General features: G+C 40.4%; 1 pseudogene; it reads left to right on the top strand.

The window, feature by feature from the left end:
• Positions 1 to 10714: 10714 nt before the first annotated feature.
• On the top strand, positions 10715 to 10801 carry LOC112447624 (uncharacterized; annotated as a pseudogene).
• Positions 10802 to 20872: the final 10071 nt, after the last annotated feature.

The following is a 20872-nucleotide window of genomic DNA, read 5'->3' as shown; positions in this document are numbered from 1 at the left end:
GCTATTTAAAATCAAGTTTTGGGGACTTCCCTGGTGGTCCAGCAACTAAGACTCTGCACTCCCAATGCAGGGGCCCTGGGTTGGATCCCTGGTCAGGGAACTAGATCCCACATGCCACAACTAAGTGTTCATAGGCTGCAACTGAAGATCTCATGTGCCACAGCTAAAAAGACCCAGTGCAGCCAAATAAATATTTTTTAAAAATAATAATAAAGCACAGCAATGCAGATAATTTCAATGAGCCCTTTAAGAAAAAGAAATCAAGTTTTATAAAACTATTAATATGGGAAAAAACCCTTCATAACATATATGAGTTTTTAAATAATATAGAATGCAGAAGTTCACTTTTTTGGGATAAAGTAAACATTAAATAAAATGCAATAAAACTGGATGAAAATATTCCAAAATTTAAATAATGGTTAATACTGAGTTGTCATATTATGGGTGATTTTTATTTCCTTCTTGATGATTTTCTGCATTTCTAAAATGCATAAAAGTAGTAGACAGTGTGCTAATAATACATGATATGACCTCATTATGGAAGACTTAAGTTCAAATTCCAGCAACATCTATCTTATCTATCAAACCAAGATAGTAACATCTACCTCAAAGGATTATTATGAGGTTAAATGATATAATAACTAAGTTCCTGCACCATGAACCCGGTAGGCATTCAGTCAATGGCTTTTTGAATTCAATAATAAGCACTATGGCCAAATCTTCAAACACAAATCAGAATGAGCATTTGAAATAAATTCTAGAGCTCCCAAAAGAATAAAGAACATTAAGGTTTGACCTTGTGTTTCACCACTCATCTAAAATAAGTGGGATTTGGCCAAATTGCAAACCACTGTGGCAAACTACTGTGTCTCTCACTGCCACGTTTTGACCTTCTCTTTTCTCCCCCCTCCAGAAACATCAGTAGTTTAATGGATGGAGGAGCTTACATGTCTGTAGCAGGGTCCTGGAGTGACACCCCACAGTGTGCAGCAGACAGTGGGCAGGACTTGGTGGCTGTCTTCTCTTCAGGGGAAGGGGAGATTACCAGTTACAAGAGAACTGATGTCAGGTTTTGCCTCATTAGTTACCAGGGAAACCACCAGAGGGGCATGCCCTTTATGCCCTTGTTTGATTAAAACAATCATCAGCTGGGGCCTGGGGCAAGTACTTAGGAAGGTCAGTCAAATGTAAATGGCATAAGTGAAACAGGCATTTGAAGGGCAGAAGATGTACAGAGAGCAAGAGAACAACCACCTTGAGTGGCATGACCATACATTCTACCCCAATGTACCCTGCATGACCCTTAAAATCTTGGTCCTCCTCTCTTCTGCAATTCCCTGGGATCAGGTGTGTAGAGGGGGACTGCAACCAGATACCATAAATGCAATGCAGACAGCAGCAGCCAAAGAGTATCAAGAGTAAGATACACCTGATCACACCTGCTCACAATGTAATCAATAAAGAAATCTGGTGACAAAGATTATGACTGTTTATAATCTTAACCCTTGAAAATCCTAATATCTGGCAAAAAACAAGAAGCAAGTTATTGTGATTTCCTGATTGGAAAAATGAATGCTTCAATCTTCAGCCAAAGGAAGGTAAACTGAGACCCGTTCAGCAATTAATGTTCCAATATTTTATCCTATTTAAAATGACCCATGAATTCTCTTCTTCCAACTTTAGTTTCAAGTTACCAAAATCCAAAGAGACTATTTTAGATAGACGTTCCCCCAAACAATTATTTCTAAAGAGTTTACCTAAAATCTCTTTTATCTCCTTTATTCTTAGAGATCACAGAAGATTAAAGTTTCAGAGAGGTCAGATAGATCATTTACATCTCAAAGGCATAATAGAAGTACCAATTCCTTCTAGAAAGCTAGCTTAACCAATTATAAAAAGCTCACTTTGATACAATACCAGAGCCATGAGAGGCCATTGTCCTCTAGATCTCTTGGCAGCTCCCATTAAACCAGGACAGCCCCCACAAGGCCCTGTCTACATAACAGTAGACAGCCACCTACTCCAGAATTCCTTCCTCCCTCACAACATCTTTCAGAGTCATCCCTGGAAGTTTTGGGCCCCGCATGTCAGCTGTCAGCCAGCCAGGAATTATACCTGCAACTCTCATGCCCTACATGCTAGTGGACAGTACCTGCAACTCTCCATTCCAGTCCTATATTTCTTGACATCTCAGCTCTCACGGGAGTTTCCTTGGTCTCCTGGCTGGTTCTGCCAATTGTTAGGTTGCACCACACAGGTCTATGAGGCCTATACTTACCCAGCTTCAAGACCAAAGAAAGAGCTAGGAGTCAGCAACAGAGAAATCAGTGGTCTAATGGATGGTGAAGCTTACACATATGGAGCAAGGTCCTGGAGTGACACCCCAGCATGTGCAGCAGAAGGCAGGCAGGACTTGGCTATCTTCTCTTCAGGGGGGAAAGGGGAAATTCTCATCCTGACCTTATTTATTACTACTGGTAATAAATAGTAATAAATTTACTGTTAATAAATAGATGGACAAGCACCAAGTTATTCTGCTATGCCTAGTAGATGATAAACGAATAGTTGAGGTAAAGTGGAGAGGCTGGGCAGCAGTTGACTTTCCTCTCTGATGTGGAAGCCCTTTTCGTTATTAACTGTATCTGTTCCCACTGAGAGTGTGAAGAACATCTTAGACTGAAAGCCTTCCAGTGATCTATAAAGAACCATTCCTCTTACCTCTCTGGTTCATATTCTTCTCTTCATCCCCAGGCCACATTGCTGTGACTTTGTTAAATTAACACATATTAAGCAGAGCCCTAGAGTGTCAAATGATGAGCCATAGTTCAACTAAAGATCACAAGGAAACCAGAATAAGGTTTATCACTCAAAGGTTCTGGAGAAGGTACACAGCACATACCTGGAGGTGCCCATGGGGAAGTCAAGACGGTGCAGGCAGAGAGCACATGGCTTTTTTAGGGACTGTGGATGGACTGCTTTGGATTCCCAGACTAAGGTCAGATGGCTCAATTCAAAGCAAAAACAGCAGGGTTTCAGTAAGCTCCTAAGGGCACACAAGGGGGAGGAAGGCCCTGGGAAGACTAGTGCTCACAAAGACTGCTGGAGAAGTTATATCAGTTTATATTTGTTTGTGACTGCGTGCTCTGTTCTCTACAAACTGTCATCTAGGGCATGCAACTTTGGGATGGGCTAGTGTCAGGTCACGGAGAAGACAATGGCACCCCACTCCAGTACTCTCGCCTGGAAAATCCCACGGACGGAGGAGCCTGGTAGGCTGCAGTCCATGGGGTCGCTAAGAGTCAGACACGACTGAGCGACTTCCCTTTCACTTTTCACTTTCACGCATTGGAGAAGGAAATGGCAACCCACTCCAGTGTTCTTGCCTGGAGAATCCCAGGGATGGGGAAGCCTGGTGGGCTGCTGTCTATGGGGTCGCACAGAGTCGGACACGACTGAAGCGACTTAGCAGCAGCAGCAGCAGTGTCAGGTCAAGGCCCTGCAGGCCACTTGGCACCAAATCATGCCAAGACAGCAATATCATGGAGTAGTTTAGCTGACTTCTTGGCACATATGCACATTCTTGATCATAAACAATAAAGAACATAAATGAACAAACAATATAAATAAATAGCAACAGGAGCTAAATTCTGTGGAGACCCCCTCTGTGACAGCACTGTTCTCAGCACTCTGCTGGCATGAGCTCCCTTAATCCTCACTGTAATGCTATGATGCTATTAGCAGTGCTGCTCCTCATGTGAGGAATCAGAAACACAGAGGAGGGAAGTAACCTACTGAGCTAGAGAGCAAGACAGCATGTCTTCCCCTAAAAAGAAAAGAAAGAATGGAATGCTTATGCCCATTTTCTCCTTCAAAGACTCCAATGAGGTGGCTGTAGAAGAAGAAAAGAGAAGAAGAGACGCTGTAGAAATTATGACTTGGGTGAATGAGAACCTGAAAAGTTATGAAGAGAAAGCTTTGGTAGAATTGAGGACAGCTGATAGATTTCATCATTAGGTTGAGTACTTAGTTATCATAAATTAGTCATATTCCTGTTTCTCATCTGTATAATGTATATATGTTGCATTTAACATCAACAATTAGGAAACCAGAATTGAAAGAGACATGTGTACTCCAATGTTCATCGCAGCACTGTTTATAATAGCCAGGACATGGAAGCAACCTAGATGTCCATAAGCAGATGAATGGATAAGAAAGCTGTGGTACATATACACAATGGAGTATTACTCAGCCATTAAAAAGAATACATTTGAATCTGTTCTAATGAGGTGGATGAAACTGGAGCCTATTATACAGAGTGAAGTAAGCCAGAAAGAAAAACACCAATACAGTATACTAACGCATATATATGGAATTTAGAAAGATAGTAACTACAACCCTGTATGCGAGACAGCAAAAGAGACACAGATGTATAGAACAGTCTTTTGGACTCTGTGGGAGAGGGAGGGGGGGATGATTTGGGAGAATGGCATTAAAACATGTATAATATCATATAAGAAACGAATCGCTAGTCCAGGTTTGATGCAGGATACAGGAAGCTTGGGGCTGGTGCACTGGGATGACCCAGAGTGATGGTATGGGGAAGGAGGTGGGAGGGGGGTTCAGGATGGGGAACACGTGTACACCCATGGCAGATGCATGTTGATGTATGGCAAAACCAATACAATATTGTAAAGTAAAATAATAATAATAATAATAATTTAAAAAATAAAAAGCCAAAACTCTAAAAAAAAAATTTTTTTTTCAGTTTTCATTTTGTGTTGCAAACCCAGAGGAATTAAGTATCACATAAACAGAGTATTCAGCTCCAATTCTTATTGCGTAATATAACCCTAACCTAGCCTGTAAGCTTTATAAAAATACAGATTCTTTTACTTCATTGTATTCCCTACAATACTATGTATACAGTGATTTATCTACAAAGCTTTCCCATCAATGAACTTACGACAAAAGAAATTGTAAGGAAAACATCTCATTGGCTATTCAACTTACAACTCAAGAAGGAAGAAAATACACGCAGCTCGGCTTACTAATTATTCATTCACATGTCAATTTGAGGCATAGGAAAATATTTTCCCATAGAAGGTGTATAATATATGTCTTTGAATACAAAAATAACTAGAGTTCAGATTCATCTAAGTTTCAAATGAAAGCACTAACATCTTATCCCACAAATAAGACATTAGCATTGCACTTCTGGACCTGGGGTGGCACATGAAATATAAAGAATGGAGAATGGGGGAATGGGGATGAAACATGGGCACCGTGAGTCTGGAGACTAAGAGAGCAGTCCAAGGCAGGTACTACTTAGTCAGCTCTCCTGCCCCAACTAGATGCTCCAGCCCATCGCTAGAGACAAGTGGCAAGCTAGAGGAGCTGTAGGTGGGAGTGATCTTGGTGAGGCAGCCGTGAGCAGTGGCATGAAATGAGATCTTAATTCCTCTTCCTGGAATTGAACCTGGGTAGCCTAGATGAGAACCAGGAATTCTAGTCACCAGACCAGCAAGGGCGAAAGGCCAGAAGGTATTTTTCCCTGGATCTTTGTCTCCAGTGAAAAATGTATTTGTTATGGAGGCAAAAACTGTAAATGCAGGTACAAGGTTTGCCATTAGAACTAGCTCAACAATAAGTGGGAGATCACACAGAGAAATGGTTTGTTTAGTTAAGATAGAAGCAACGCAGAGATGCATACTTGGAGAGAAAAGGTGTGGGTGTCCCCGCTAGTGAGGAGGAGTGCAGTAACTCTTTCCAGTCTTTGCTTACCTTTAGCCAATTATCTGGTTTATTTTGCCACACCTGACCTACCCTGGGACCCTCCCCTAGGTACACATGCACCCCTCAGCCAAAACAGATCTTGAATCAAAGGTTTCTGGGAGGAGCAAGACTCATTATGGCCTGGCATTATCCCCTGACTTTTTGACCCCCAAGGACCCTTTCTGCATATGTGTAGTGTCTTCCTTGTCCCAAAACATGGGGAGGGGGAGTGGAGATCCCTTAATCCTTTACTCAGACAGGGTTTTGCCCCTTTTTATCCTTGCCATGACAATTATCTCAAATTGTTTAAAAGAGAGAAACACTACCCATTTACTCTTTTTCTGTTGTTACTTCCATTTCAGAGGGCAAACAGGAGGCTGGAGCCCACCTATCTCCTCTCTCAGAAAATGCAAACAGGAGGCCTGTTGTAAATGTCTAACCTGGAACCCGTCTATCTCCTGCCTTGGGAGGAGAGAGTTCTGTAGCAGGAAAGGAGAGGGAAAGAAAAGGGACCAGGGAAGCACTGTTGTCCAGTAGGAAGTAAGGCAAACCCAGCCACCTATGGCCAGGGAGGGCTTTCTTGTGTTACCACCTGGGAGACCCTGGGCTCATTATTTAATCTCTGCCTGGTACACAGCAATAATCAAGTATACACTTCACGATGAATACAGTTTTAAGCACTTTACAGGTATCACCTCATTTAATTCTTAAATATTCTTAGGAAAGAGAGGTCCAGAGAAGCTAAGTATCCTGGACAATGATGCCACTCAGGTCACCCCTTCTGAAGGCCTGTTGCCCCAGCTGCTGGCAGAGAGCTGTCCACTCCCAGCCCCTTGAGGATGCCTTGCCAAACAGAGCTGCCTCTACTCAAGTCAATCCCCCTCAGGGTGACCCACCTCCAATGACTGACCCCTGCGAGTGTCTCTTTGCCCTGCTTAAGGCTCCAGAGCTTCACTTCATGGCTGCCCATCTTGTCCCTCTGCCCTGTCCTGCTTCTATTGCCTTCTTCTTTCATTTGTTAGGCCAATAACACACCAGAATAAAAAATGTGTACACTAAACTCAGGCTTCACTGGTGGCTCAATAGTAAAGAATCCGCTTGCAATGCACGAGCCACAAGAGATGAGGGTTCGATCCCTAGGTTGGGAGGATCCCTGGAGAAGGGAATGGCAACTCTCTCCAGTATTCTTGCCTGGAGAATTCCATGCACAGAGGAGACTGGTGGGCTACAGCCCATGGGGTCACAAAGAGTTGGACACAACTGAAGTGACTTAGCATGCACACTGCTGCTGCTGCTGCTAAGTCGCTTCAATCGTGTCCGACTCTGTGCCCACCAGGCTCCGCCGTCCTTGGGATTCTTCAGGCAAGAACACTGGAGTGGGTTGCCATTGCCTTCTCCAATGCATGAAAGTGAAAAGTGAAAGTGAAGTCACTCAGTTGTGTCCGACTCCTAGCTACCCCAGGGACTGCAGCCTACCAGGCTCCTCCGTCCATGGGATTTTCCAGGCAAGAGTACTGGAATGAGGTGCCATAGCATGCACACACACACATACTAAACGCATCTCAGAGTCTATGTCCGAGAAAATCCAAACTGGCACACTAAGTAACTTGCTCAGGACACAAGGATCCCCAGTGGGGACCCCAATCCAAGCATAATGGTTCCAGAGCCTGAGCTCCTAACTGCTCTGTTCCACTGCCTTACACCCAGAGCCTTCATTACCCAAGACTCCTACCACAGTCTACACAAACTCTGACTTTTCATTAGGTAGATGGTTCAGGTAAAGATTTTGCCTCCCAACTGCCAAACAGAATTTTAGTTATATAAGGGAGAGGCACGCAGCCGTCTGTCTCTGGGAATAGATCTTATATTAACAGAATCTACCCTAATTTCATCTCTCCCCCTTTTTCAAAGTATTCTCAGTGGCATGCCAAGTCAGTAAGAACTTAAGATTTCCTGAACTTCAGAACTGAAGATTAAAAGGACAGAAAATGAAGTCCACAGAGCAAGCTTCCTCTTTGGATATCCTAGCTTAAAACTGACCATTTTAAAATATGGTGAGAGATTGTCTACCCAGTCTAAGAAGCTAATTTTCTAAAAGATAACTTTCCATGATGGACAGGCTAAGATATTTTTCAAGTTAGTATTTTCTTCCACTCTGTTGATATCCTCAGTTTAACTTCCAATTTCCATAATATAGAAGGCCAAAATACCCTAATGTTGATTTAAACAACTGTGAGTTCCCCAATATACCTTGTTTTGATTTTGCTTTCTTTCTTCTTTTGCTATGGGGTTCATAGATGCCTCTTCTACAGTCACAGTATTTCATTTACAAACATGTCACACTGTCTAAATTTAACCTAATTAGCAAGCCAGGGCACCTAATCCTCAGGCATTTTCCCACTCCTCCAGACCCCCCTCACTCCAATAGTCTCAGTTGTCAATGCAAAGTCATTTCCAAAAACCAAGACAGGATAAATGGAAACTGGTCTTCACCACAGAGAAAACAGTCCCATCCTCCCTATTTTCTGGGACCTGAGTTTCTTCAGGGGTTTTTAAATCTCATTAAAGACTACAACAAGTCCCACAGCTGCTGAGGAGCCTCAGGATCATTCAAGCTGATGCCTTTCATTCCACTTCCTGGAGTGTTGGTAACCAGGATGGGGCAGTCACTACTGTGAACCCCATCTTAGATCTGTGCTGTTCAGCGAAGTCATGGTGTTCAGTCATTATGCAGTGCATTTTCACCCTGCCTCCAATTGTTCTGGTCATGTCAAAAATGTAGCTTTGATGCCTACATTGCATTGAAGAAAAGAGGAAAAAGTAATAGAAAGAAGGGAGTAGGATTAGCAGCTCAAAAGTTTTAAAAATTTTGATCTCATTGAAATGAAAACATACTTTATCTACCTTCTTCAGATGTTACTGATTGCATTAATTCCAGACATAAGTAAGTCAGTAGGTGCCTTTTTTATTTTCCAAGCTGGTGACGTTTTTCTACAGGGAGCCTGCAAAGGAAAACTGTCTCTCTCCTAGTGCTCCTAGGCAAAGCATTGAAGTACAATCCCAACAAAATCAAAGTGACAGCTAGAAGGCACCCCTAATTGCCAGCTCACTGAGTTCTTTCAGGGCTTGAATACAATTGTCAATTATCAAGGTCTCTTTGTAGACTAGACAAGTAACAATGAATGTAAGGTCTAAATTAGACTTTCCAAAAAGACATTGCTACCTTTTCACATCTGATAGCAGTATTCAACGGCAAACCCAAGATCAAATGTAAACTAAGATATTAGGAAAAGGCATCAAAGCAACTATAAAATAAATTATTAAAATCTGTTAGTAACTGTGTTTAATGCAAAGTCACATAGTCACAGTTAACATATTTTGCACACTAAAAATGAACACATACCTAGTACATGGTCTGACCATAAAAATTACTTCAATAACTCTCTAGTGAGTGACCCCTGCGTGCTATGCACTCACTTTTCTCAGCACTGCAGGTAAAGTTGTGAACAAAACAGGCAAGGTCCCTGCCCTCATGGAAGTTACATTCCAATAACAGTTATACATAAAATTTAATATTCCTTAATCACATATCTTTCATCCCCTTTGCATATAAATCATAAGAAAATAATGGGAAAGGGTTGTAAATTGGACCAAGAAATACTTAGGAACTAAGTCGCTGGGGGACACTGAAGGGACTCACTCTCTTTACTGTCATCTCACTTCACAGATTAAATGACAGAACTTTATGTCCATCCAGTCCAGTCCCCTTCTATGCCGAATCACATTCAAATCATTCTAGACTAAAGAGAATCTGTGCCACTTTTAAATGTCTTACATGGCATTTGAAGGAGATTGGGTCTACTGGACAAGAAAAAGGAGAAATGGACCTGTCTCTTCCTCTCTAAGCTTTTAAGACCACAGTTATTTCTGTCAGGGGAAATGAGAAAAGAATCACATGACTTACAAACCCCTGGAGGGAGATCTTACTGGATAAAGCATCATTGTTACTATTTAATACACAGTATTCAGATAGCTGAAAGGAAGCAGTAAGCAGGTATCCATGTTCTTGACACTTGGTTCTGTTTGTCCAAATTCTCCTTTTAATGTTTCCCGCTTTCCTGTTGGCTGTTGTAGCATGCACTCAAAGTAGAAGTAGGGTTAGTAAGTTGGAAATACTGTCTCACTTACATGGCTTTTTATTGGAGAAAATGAGAATGAAAGAACTGATTTTCTTCTCCCTCTCTGTATACACATTCCCTAAGCATCTTCACTCATTCTTCTGATTCTATCCATCATTAACTCCAAATTTGTTTAACTCCAAATCTCTGCATCTAAGTAAATTTAATAGATGCCATACTAGTATTTAAAACTCAACAGAGCCAGCACTGGGATCATGGCTTCCCCCATGCTCTACATACTGATTCTCTTCATGTATCCTATGTCTCAATGAAGGGCACCACCATCATGTCCAAAGTCACCTACCACTCAAGAAAAACTATAACAGGAACATGCAACAGTCACCTACAACAACAGTTGAGAACCAGGAAAAGATACTGCTGAAAGAATTTTTTAAAGACAGAAACAAATGGAAAAATATCCATTTTGATGGATTGGAAGACATAATATGGTTAAGATGTCCAATTTCCATCAATGGTGGTGCCATAAAAAATTTGAGAAAGAGAATGAATGAGAGGCCACATTATTAGAAAATAACTTTGAAAAAAAGACTGATGTGAATGGACAGGGGAAAACAGGCAGTACTGAAAAATGGATGCTGGACTTGATATGTGAGCCTCTCCAGCCCTTCCCTCCTACTGTCAGAGTTTAGAGAGGGTTGAAATATGGGAAGAGATTAAGGGAATTGATCTCTACATCCATTTCCTTGCCCTGTCCCTATTTAAATCCATCCTCTTTAGCCATGTCATTTTTCTTTTTCACTTAAAATGTCTTTCACATGACACAAATCTGGGTTCATGGTGACAAGGGGTACAAAACTTGCAGCCTTCCTATGAACAAACACCCAACACATCCCTGCACTTCCATGTGGCTGCTGGGCAGGACCAATGGAATGGGCTGAATAGTGGAAGAAAAGCTACAGTATTTAGTGGGGAAGCTTGCCACCTACGGCCTGTCTGGTCCATGCATGGGTGGACCATGAGAGACCTTATAAAGGCTTTGAACGGAGAAAGAAAAATAGATTCCAAGTACATGCCATTCTGAAAAAAAAAAAGCAAAACTATGGAAACAATGATAAGATCATTGGTTGCCAGGAGATTTGGGGGGATGAAAAAAGACTAGTTTTTATAAGCAGTGAATATACTTTGAATGACATTATAATGATGGATATATGTTATTAAACCTTTGTCCAACCCCAGAGAATGTGCAACACTACTTATTTCATTAAAGTTAATCCTAAGATGAACTGGGGGGAAAAAAGTCTTTGATTTTTGTTATCGTCCCTACTCTGCCCAACAGAAACCATAGTAATCAATTCTCTGTTCCAAGTTATTTATATAAATATGTTGAAAAATTCTGTCCTCAGGTTTGATGTGTTCAGTGTACACTTCCTTTCTGTCCACTTTCTAAGCCGAAAACAATACCCTACCAGTTATCACCCAATGAGCTGTAAAACATTCAAGGTTGCACTTTCTCCACAAAGTGAAGAGAAGGCCATAGAATGTCTTAAAAGAAAATGTACACTTCAGAAAAATGTGGAATGTGGGGAAGGATGGGGAATAAGCTCCCCCCAACCCAAGAAGGAGAGACTCATAAGACTACACTGTTTCCAGTAGACAAATTAGCAGGACCTATGCAAGTGATTTTTGCATAAACAACAAAGACCTCTCCAAGTATTTCCTTCAGTCCATTGAGCAGTAAGCCCCAAAGCAGCCCTGACTGGGAGGAAGAAGCCAGAGGCTATCAGCCAAGGGACACTTGAGTCTTTGCTTTTATGTCATTTATTTCTTTTAAGTGACCTCTGCCACTTTGGCTTTATGTGTGGGCACTCATCCTTTACAAGCAAATACAATTGTGAGGCATTTTCCTCTGTGTATAGTTAGATAATGAATTCTTCCTGTTGAAAAGTGACCTCAAGAGCCCGGGACCTCATTTCATTTCAATTTGTGCCAATGAACCACTTGACAAATAGCTCTTTTTAGAGTCATGTATAACTTTGGGTTTTAGTCCTAAGCATTGTTGTGCTTCTGACAAGGACAAATCGGGCTGTACAATGTGTTTCCTATCCTCTGCAGGGCCAGTGATTACAGAACTAGCTGGGTGGGATCAGCATTGAGTATTTCGCTGTGATTCATTTGCTTTGAGTACAATTACTACAAAATCACAAAGTCCTGGATGGGCTAAAAATCACCAAATAGAAAGCAAACTTACTTTTAAATATATAAACACACAAAGATATACACACACATGAAGAGTCCTGATTCAAGAGTGTTCTTGGAATTCCTTAGTGTCTAATGCAAATAATTTCACATTTCTAGTCAGTTTTTGTTCTATGAGACCTAGAGTTATGTTCCTCCTGGTACTCTTGAAAAGCACTGAAGTTCTCCTGTTAGAATTCTGTCAGCTCTTTTTTGAACACAAGTGATAAACCAAATTTGCACACTGTTGATCTAAAATTCTAGTCTTTAATATGAGTGTAATAAAATGACATTAGGAGTCATGCCTGTCCAAACACCACAGGAACTCTGCCAGGGATGCTTGGAATAGCTGCCATTTGCTCATCTCTTCTCAGCCTGAAATTATTTAAACTTTACCTGTTTCCATCTCAAATTATCTTATAACTGCCTTCATATTATAGGTTTATACCCAAAGTAGCTACCATACCAACTGGCACCCAGACATCAGGGACATGGAATTGGCTATCTCTTTTTTCTCACCTGATACAGTCTGATCAGTATTTACAGAATTATCTAAGGAGAGAAAAATTGCCTTCAATCTAGAAACTTACTAAAGGAGTCATCTAATACATTCTTCAGTATGACGTGCTCCACAAAGCTTTATTTTCAAAAACTGCCAAGTTATTTGCTGTTTAGAAAATATACCTGTATAATTTGATTCTTGTTTTCCAAGTGAGACTACCGAAATTACATTATGATCAATGTACACTATTTTTAAGATTTTTATCTAAATTACTAGAAATTAAAAACTACTTTCAAAAGTTTCCAAAACTGACATGGGAAAAATTCATGCATTATAGATACGAAGAACTGACTCACTGGAAAAGATCCTGATGCTGGGAAAGATTAAAGGCAGGAGGAGAAGGAGACAACAGATGAAGGAGGAAGAGATGATTAGATGGCATCACTAACTCAATGGACCTGAGTTTGAGCAAGCTCCAGAAGTTAGTGATGGACAGGTAAGCCTGGCATGCTGCAGTCCATGGGGTCGCAAACAGTCAGGCATGACCGAGCAACTGAACTGAACTGACACTTAGTTGTGGGGCTTCCCTGGTAGCTCAGACAGTATAAAATCTGCCTGCAATAGAGGGGACCCCAGTTTGACCCTTGAGTCAGGAAGACCCACTGTAGAAAGGAATGGCAACCCACTCCAGTATTCTTGCCTGGAGAATTCCATGGACAGAGGAGCCTGGTATGCTGCAGTTCATGAGGTCGCAAAGAGTCAGACATGACTGAGCAACTAACAAACATACACATCCTTAGTTGCCTGTGAATTCCTGTTGTGTCGGTCTCTAAATCAAAAGATACTAATGCCCACTCTGTATCCTTAATAGAAGATTGTTTAACAATTTGTGAGTACCTTTCCAAATAGGAAAAATTCTTCAAAATATTTTAGAAAAGTATCTCTCTAATTGAATGTCTATTATGAGCACTCCTTCTAACTGACCATTGAAATCTTCAGAAGGCCAGGAAATCACAAGAGCAATTGGCATGGCATCTACTATCCTCCACCTGGACACCTGCAAGTCCCGTGACCTAGGGCAGACATGTGACTTTTCTAAACTTGAATTTCCTTATCTTTAAACAAACATGGGACTAACCGGACTTCATTTTCAACAGTATGGTGGAACAGATATGTGAATAGCCTCTAACGGACAATAACCAAAAATACTGAATAATGTATTTTTAAAATCTTTAAAATCCATCACTGACAAGGCAAGCAAATGAGGACTCTTGAGAGCAGGAAAAAAAAAAAAAAGTGAACACTGGAATTTAGAAAGGTGAACAGAGCTTCAAGGAATGTTTTCATCCTGAGGTCATCAAATTAACCCAGGGACCTTGAGCCTCAGATTTGAAGTGGGAAAGAAAATAAGCCTGGAGCTACCTAGAGCTGTCTAATAGGGGATCTGTACATAAAGTGGACTCTAAAGGCCTATGCAAGTGTAAAATAGAAATAAATGTTCCTTTCAGCAAGGGATAAAAGAGAAACTTAACATTTCTCAACCTGGCCTCCTCTGATCTGAAATTGGTCTCCTCTGATATTTCATAACCATCACCAGCCACCATATGTGCTTCTAGCCTGAGTCCTAACACTACCTTTGTGATCCAGAAAACCACCAACCTAGTTACTTAATTTCCTACATCAGTGAAGTGAAGTGAAGTGCAGTGAAAGTTGCTCAGTCATGTCTGACTCTTTGCGACCCCATGGACTAGACAGTCCATGGCATTCTGCAGGCCAGAATACTAGAGTGGGTAGCCTTTCCCTTCTCCAGGGGATCGTCCCTACCCAGGGATCGAATCCAGGTCTCCCACAGTGCAGGCGGATTCTTTACCAGCTGAGCCACAAGCGAAGCCAAAGAATACTGGAGTGGGTAGCCTTTCCCTTCTCCAGCTGATCTTCCCAACCAAGGAATCAAACTGAGGTCTCCTGCATTGAAGGCAGATTCTTTATCAACTGAGATATGAGGGAAGTAGTATCACCAAACATCCATCAAAAATAAAAATATAACATATACACAAATTTTTATCAGACTATAAAAATCCCATCAAATAACTTTATGAGAAATATAAGCTCAGAGTACATATAATAATACTATAAAACACACACATACAAATAAGAACCAAAAGAAATCAGATATATAAAGATTTATCCACTGAAATGATCAAACTCAGATCATAAAATAAGTGTATTTAATATATTTAAAGATATTAGAAAGAATACTTCAAATATGTGAAGAAAGTAATTGAAAATAAATAAAGAAATATTGAAAAAAATAAAACTTTAAGAAAATATAATATTTGAAATTTTTAAAAACCTGCATGACAAAAAAAGAAAACTACAGGCCAATATCACTGATGAACACAGATGCAAAAAATCCTCAACAGAATTCTAGAAAACAGAATCCAGCAACATATTAAAAAGATCATACATCATAACCAAGGGCTTTATGCCAGGGGTGCAAGGATTATTCGATATTTGCAAATCAGTCAATGTGATACACCACATTAACAAATTGAAAGATAAAAACCATATGATTATCTCAACAGATGCAGAGAAAGCCTTTGACAAAATTCAACACACATTTATGATAAAAAAAAAAATCCTCCAGAAAGCAGGCATAGAAGGAACATACCTTAACATAATAAAAGCCATATATGATAAACCCACAGCAAACATCAGATCAGATCAGTCGCTCAGTCGTGTCCAACTCTTTGCGACCCCATGAATCACAGCACGCCAGGCCTCCCTGTCCATCACCAACTTCCAGAGTTCACTCAGACTCAGGTCCATCGAGTCAGTGATGCCATCCAGCCATCTCATCCTCTGTTGTCCCCTTCTCCTCCTGCCCCCAATACCTCCCAGCATCAGGGTCTTTTCCAATGAGTCAACTCTTCGCATGAGGTGGCCAAAGTACTGGAGTTTCAGCTTTAGCATCAGTCCTTCCAAAGAAATCCCACGGCTGATCTCCTTCAGAATGGACTGGTTGGATCTCCTTGCAGTCCAAGGGACTCTCAAGAGTCTTCTCCAACACCACAGTTCAAAAGCATCAATTCTTCAGTGCTCAGCCTTCTTCACAGTCCAACTCTCACATCCATACATGAACACAGGAAAAACCATAGCCTTGACTAGACAAACCTTTGTTGGCAAAGTAATGTCTCTGCTTTTTCTAGGTTGGTCATAACTTTCCTTCCAAGGAGTAAGCATCTTTTAATTTCATGGCTGCAGTCACCATCTGTAGTGATTTTGGAGCCCAGAAAAATAATACTCAATGGCAAAAAAATTTAAAGCATTTCCCCTAAAGTCAGGAACAAGACAAGCGTGCCCACTCTCACCACTACTTTTCAACATAGTTTTGGAAGTTTTAGCCACAGCAATCAGAGCAGAAAAAGAAATAAAAGGAATCCAGATTAGAAAAAAAGAAGTAATACTCTAAATGTTTGCAGACGACATGATCCTCTATGTAGAAAACCCTAAAGATACCACCAGAAAATTACTAGAGCCAATCAATGAATATAGTAAAGTTTCAGGATATAAATTAATACACAGAAATCCCTTGCATTCCTACACACTAACAATAATAAAACAGAAAGAGAAATTAAGGTAACAATCCCATTCACTATTGTGACAAAATGAATAAAATAGGAATAAATCTACCTAAAGAAACAAAGGACCTATATATAGAAAAGTATAAAACACTGATGAAAGAAATCAATGACACAAATAGATGGAGAAATATACCATGTTCATGGATTGGAAGAATCAATAGAGTGAAAATGAATATACTACCCAAAGCAATCTATAGATTCAGTGCAATCCCTATCAAGCTACCAATGGTATTTTTCACAGAACTAGAGCAAATAATTTCACAATTTGTATGAAAATACAAAAAACCTAGAATAGCCAAAGCAATCTTGAGAAAGAAGAATGGAACTGGAGGAATAAACCTGCCTGACATCAGACTACGTGTCAAAGCTATAGTCATCAAGACAGTATGGTACTGGCACAAAGACAGAAATATAGATCAATGGAACAAAATAGAAGCCCAGAAATACCTATGGACACCTTATCTTTTACAAAGGAGGCAAAAATATACAATGAAGAAAAGACAATCTCTTTAACAAGTGGTGCTGGGAAAACTGGTCCATCACCTGTAAAAAATGAAACTAGAACACTTTCTAATACCATACACAAAAACAAACTCAAAATGAATTAAAGATCTAAATATAAGACCGGAAACTATAAAACTCCTAGAGGAAAACATAGGCAAAACACTCCCTGACATAAACCACAGCAGGATCCTCTATGCCCCACCTCCCAGAGTAATGGAAATAAAAGCAAAAATAAACAAAAGGGACCTAATTAAACTTATAAGTTTTTGTACAATGAAGGAAACTATAAGCAAGGTGGAAAGACTGCCTTAAGAGTGGGAGAAAATAATAGCAAACAAAGCAACTAACAAAGAATTAATCTCAAAAATATACAAATAACTCATGCAGCTCAATACCTGTGTCAGAAAAATAACTGACGCAATCAAAAAAGGGCCAAAGAAATGGACATTTCTCCAAAGACATACAGATGGCTAACAAACACATGAAAAGATGCTCAACATCACTCATTATCAGAGAAATGCAAATCAAAACCACAATGAGGTACCATCTCACGCCAGTCAGAATGGCTGCTATCAAAAAGTCTACAAACAATAAATGCTGGAGAGGGTGTGGAGAAAAGGGAACTCTCTTACAGTGTTGGTGGGAAGGCAAACTAATATAGCCACTATGGAGAACAGTGTGGAGATTCCTTAAAAACTGAAAATAGAACTGCCATATGACCAGCAATCACACTGCTGGGTATACACACTGAGGAAACCAGAATTGAAAGAGACATGTGTACCGCAGTGTTCATTGCAGCACTGTTTACAATAGCTAGGACATGGAAGCAACCTAGATGTCCATCAGCAGACGAATGGGTAAGAAAGCTGTGGTACATATACACAATGGAATATTACTCAGCTATTAAAAAGAATGCATTTGAATCAATTCTAATGAGGTAGATGAAACTGGAGCCTGTTATACAGAGTCAAGTAAGTCAGAAAGAAAAACACCAATATAGTATATTAATACATATAAATGGCATTTAGAAAGATGGTAATGACAGCTCTATATGCAAGACAGCAAAAGAAACAGTTACAAAAAACAGACTTTTGGACTCTGTGGGAGAAGGTGAGGGTGGGATGATTTGATAAAATAGCATTGAAACATGTATATTACCATATGTGAAATAGATGACCAGTCCAAGTTCAATGCATGAAACAGGGCACTCAAAGCCGCTGCACTGGGACAACCCAGAGGGATGGGATGGGGGGAGGTGGGAGTGGGGTTCGGGATAGGGGACACATGTACACCCATGGCTGATTCATGTCAATGTATGGCAAAAACCACTACAATATTGTAAAGCAATTAGCTTCCAATTAAAATAAATTACTTAATTTAAAAAACATGCCTGCATGAAATCAATGATAAATTAGGCACAGCTGAGGCAATCTGTAACCCACAATACAAAGACATTCAGAATGCAGCATAAACAGACAAAAACTCCCAAAAAATAAAGTTAAAAACCATGAGGGATAGAGTAAAAATTCTAACATACTCTAGTAGATGTCTAGCAGGAAAGAAAGAAAGAATGAAGGGGATAAAATATACAAAGGGAATGACTAAGACTCTTTCAGAAACGAAGATTGTAAATCAAATTCATAATTTTCAGTAACTGCCCAGAAGAAAAACATGTTTAAATCCACATTTAGATAAATTAAAAGGAAATTTCAGGATAGTAAGTTCCCATCACTTCATTGCAAATAGATGGGGAATCAGTGACAGACTATTTTCCTGGGCTCCAAAATCATTGCAGATGGTGACTGCAGCTGTGAAATTAAAAGACACTGGCTCTTTACAAGAAAAGCTATGACAAACCTAGATAGCAGTTATGACAAACCTAAAAAGCTGAGACATTACTTTGCTGACAAAAGTCCATCTAGTCAAAGCTATGGTTTTTCCAGTAGTCACATATGGAGTTGGACCATAAAGAAGGCTGAGCACCAAAGAATTTATGCTTTTGAACTGTGGTGTTGGAGAAGACTCTTGAAAGTCCCTGGACTACAAGGAGATCAAGCCAGGCAATCGTAAAGGAAATCAGTCCTAAATATTCATTGGAAGGACTGATGCTGAAGCTGAAGCTCCAAAACTTGGGCCACTTGATGCAAAGAGCCAATGCATTAGAAAAGACCCTGATGCTGGGAAAGGTTGAAGGCAGAAGGAGAAGGGAACGACAGAGGGCCAGATGGTTGGATTACATCACCGACTCCATGGACATTGGTTTGAGCAAGCTCAGAGATATGATAAAGGACAGGAAAACTGGCGTGCTACAGTGCATGGGGCTGCAAAGAGTCAGACATGACTGAGCAACCGAACAACAACAGCAACAAGTCAGAGAGACAATACAAAGAACGCATTATCAAATTGATGGCAGACCCTTCAATACCCATCACAACAGTGGAAGCCAGAAGACAACGAAGTAATATACTTAAAATTCTAGGTCAAACTAAGAATGCATACCTAGTGAAACTCCTTTGAAAAAACTGAGGGTGAAATATAGATATAGTTGACTCTTGAACAACACAGGCTTGAACTACACAGGTCCACCTTAGGTGAATCTTTTTCAGTAAATATACTGGAAAACTTTGGACATTTGCAACGATTTGAAAAAACTCAAACTGGGTAGCCTGAAAATATCCAAAAAAATAAGAAAATGTTAAGTATGTCATGAATGCATAAAATATATGCAAATATTAGTCTATTTTATCATCTACTGCCACAAAATATGGGCTTCCATGGTGATTCAGTGGTAAAGAATTTGCCTACCAATGCAGGAGACACAGGTTCAATCCCTGGGTCAGGAAGATTCACTAGAGAAGGAAATGGCAACCCACTCCAGTATTCTCGACTGGGAAATTCCATGGTCAGAGGAACCTGGTGAGCTACAATACATGGGGTCACAAAAGAGTTGGATACAACTTAGCAACTAAACAACAACCACAAAATATACACAAATATATCCAAAAAGTTAAAGTTTATTGAAATTTGGAGCGGTGAGCAGCAGCTGTGTGGCACTGGAGTGGTGAGCAGCCAAGAGGAGATACCCCATGTCCAAGGTAAGGAACAGCAGCTGCGCTTTGCTGGAGCAGCTGTGAAGAGATATCCCACGTCCAAGGTAAGAGAAACCCCAGTAAGACAGTAGGCACTGACAGAGGGCATCAGAGGGCAGACAGATGAAACCACAGTCAGAAAACTAGCCAATCTGATCACATGGACCACAGCCTTGTCTAACTCGATGAAACTATGAGCATGCCGTGTAGGGCCACCCAAGACGGACGGGTATGGTGGAGAGTTCTGACAGAATGTGGTCCACTGGAGAAGGAAATGGCAAACCACTTCAGCATTCTTGCCTTGAGAACCCCATGAACAATATGAAAAGGCAAAAAGATAGGACACTGAAAGATGAACTCCCCAGGTTGGTAGGTGCACAATACGCTATTGGAAATCAGTGGAGAAATAACTCCAGAAAGAATGAAGGGATGGAGCCAAAGCAAAAACAACACCCAGTTGTGGGTGGGACTGGTGATAGAAGCAAGGTCCAATGCTGTAAAGAGCAATATTTCATAGGAACCTGGAATGTCAGGTCCATGTTCAAGACAAATTGAAAGTGGTAAAACAGGAGATGGCAAGAGTGAATGTCAACATTCTAGGAATTAGTGAACTAAAATGGACTGGAATGGGTGAATTTCACTCAGATGACCATTATATCTACTACTGTGGGCAGGAATCCCTTAGAAGAAATGGAGTAGCCATCATGGTCAATAAAAGAGTCCAAAATGCAGTACTTGAATGCAATCTCAAAAACGACAGAATAATTTCTGTTCATTTCCAAGGCAAACCATTCAATATCACAGTAATCCAAGTCTATGCCCCAACCAGTAACGATGAAGAAGCTGAAGTTGAACAGTTCTATGAAGACTTAACAAATCCTTTTAGAACACACACCCAAAAAAGATGTCCTTTTCATTACAGGGGACTGGAATGCAAAAGTAGGAAGTCAAGAAACACCTGGAGTTACGGGCAAATTTGGCCTTGGA

The sequence above is a fragment of the Bos taurus genome, chromosome 7, assembly GCF_002263795.3.
Source record: "Bos taurus isolate L1 Dominette 01449 registration number 42190680 breed Hereford chromosome 7, ARS-UCD2.0, whole genome shotgun sequence".
In the NCBI taxonomy this organism is placed as follows: Eukaryota; Metazoa; Chordata; class Mammalia; order Artiodactyla; family Bovidae; genus Bos; species Bos taurus.
The sequence above is the reverse complement of the archived record's forward strand: the minus strand, read 5'-3'. Positions and strand labels throughout refer to the sequence as shown.